The sequence below is a fragment of the Mizuhopecten yessoensis genome, unplaced genomic scaffold (genome assembly GCF_002113885.1).
Source record: "Mizuhopecten yessoensis strain PY_sf001 unplaced genomic scaffold, ASM211388v2 scaffold10059, whole genome shotgun sequence".
Classification (NCBI taxonomy): domain Eukaryota; kingdom Metazoa; phylum Mollusca; class Bivalvia; order Pectinida; family Pectinidae; genus Mizuhopecten; species Mizuhopecten yessoensis.
The window spans coordinates 74,136-76,282 of record NW_018408358.1 but is presented as its reverse complement, the minus strand read 5'-3'; positions in this window follow the sequence as shown (position 1 = coordinate 76,282).

Here is a 2,147-nt window from a genome sequence, read left to right as displayed (position 1 = left end):
CTGTCTTTCCACCCATCTTGGGCACTCTTTGGTTTTCTTGTGATAAATGCTTTAGATATTGTTCAGATGTTTCAACCGAAATCCGTATGCACATCCGACTCATGCTAATTTTGTCAACCGATGTGATTTGTGCATATTTACTGATAATCAATGAGGTATAGGGCTTTTGTTCTTTCTTCAAGTTTTAAGTTATACATCATTTCTCAACAGCACGATACTCACATATTTAAACCTAACCTCAATAATGTTAACCTACAATAGTCCTGCAAGCGGGGGATACAAATTCCACGAACTTGCTTGTTTAAAATAGGAATAAGGCTTTAACATTACTATAACTGACTTCATCATAAGCAATAGTAGAACTTACTTATACATCTACATATATTGAATACAATTATCCTTATCAATTAGCACTTGTTTACATGATCATATACAATATAAAAATACCTACCCCAACTATGGGTCAGGGGTTTACACAGAATGAAGATCTGTATCTGTGTAATAGGAAAAGGACTAGTGATAAAGATGCATGTTGTGCCGTCGTTGGGGCTCGAACCCGCGACCCTTGGCTCTCCAGCCCGATGCTCTACTGCTGAGCTAAAGGGAAATTCCCTACAGCTGAAGCCTGTACGGCAACCTAATTAATCCACATGTTTTACATCTGTATGATCCGATCTACGGAAAACTCTATTATCTCTGTAAAAGAGACACATTAAGCAGAGGTAGACAACTATCGCAGTCAATGTTTTGGGATTGTCGCCCCATTCACTATGCGTTCAGCATTTCATTTGAGTTCAAGTGATCGCACTGATAAACTGTACTCAGCTTGAAGTTACATTGAATGTAGTTGATGCAGGCAAGGAATTTGATTTCCGTGATTCAGGCTTTAACGTAAAACTTCTCTATCGGAGAAGAACATTATTGATGTATTCATATATCGATTGATGATATTACCCACGCAACAAAGATTGGCAAGTTGCTGTCATTACTTATACGGTTCTGCGGATAATATATAAATGTGACAAGTAAAGGGCGTGTCAGAAAGGGTACACGTAAAGAACAGGATATCGGGTGAGACGTGCCACAGTGACGTCACGCATCACCGAGTTCAAAATATGTATATTCAATAGGCTGATATAGATGGGGCGTCAACTGGCCTGTCTTTCATCTGAGTGCCAAGAGAGATGGGGTCTCGGTCACTTCAGGTATGAACGTAAAATATGGAACAAAATGAAAAATAGTGGCCAAAATCCTCGTCAAATGTCCCAGCGTGATTTATGTTACAGGAAATTTTTAGTATTGCACATCGTCTCTTGTAAACTTAAAAAAGTACCAGCTTTTTAATCGGAAAAATCAGAATTCAATTATATAACTCATTAAATAACACTGACTTTTTATCTTGCTCAAAATGATTCCATGGCCTACAGTCTGTACAACGGTCCTATTCTGGACACGTAGCATGACTCTCCACTCGGTCACAACAAGATAATCTGTCCTTACCGACGACTATTTTCAGTTGAATGCTTCGTGTATTTTTAAGGATTTCAGATTGTCTCGGTTAGGGGTCAGCAATCAAAGATACAAGAACTTTTATTTAACGTCACATATTAAAAACAATAAACATTACCATTGTAGTGCTGAAAAATCAGAATTCAATTATGTAACTCATTAAAAACACTGTGACTTTTTATCTTGCTCAAAATGATTCCATGGCCTACCTGGAAAAAAACCAGTTTTGTCTTTCACTCCTGACCCAGTCTGTTTTGTTGTCTGCCAAATGCATAATAAGAGTATCATATGAAAATGCAGGCCACACCTCCTCGCCATTTTTTCCTGAAAAAAAAGTTGTTGTTTTTAGCTCACCTGGCACGAAGTGCCAAGTGAGCTTATGCCGTGGTGCGGCGTCCGTCCGTCTGTCCGTCCTCGTCCGTCAACTTTTCCTTTAAACAACTTCTTCTGAAGAACGGACAGGCCTAGAGTCATGATATTTGGCTGAAAGCTTTGTTGGTAGGAGCCCTACAAAGTTTGAGAACGAAAATGACCTTGACCTGTTTTCAAGGTCACAGGGGTCAAATATGTCAAAAACTTCAAACGACTTCTTCTGAAGAACTAAAAGGTATAGAATCTTCATATTTGGCTGATGGCTT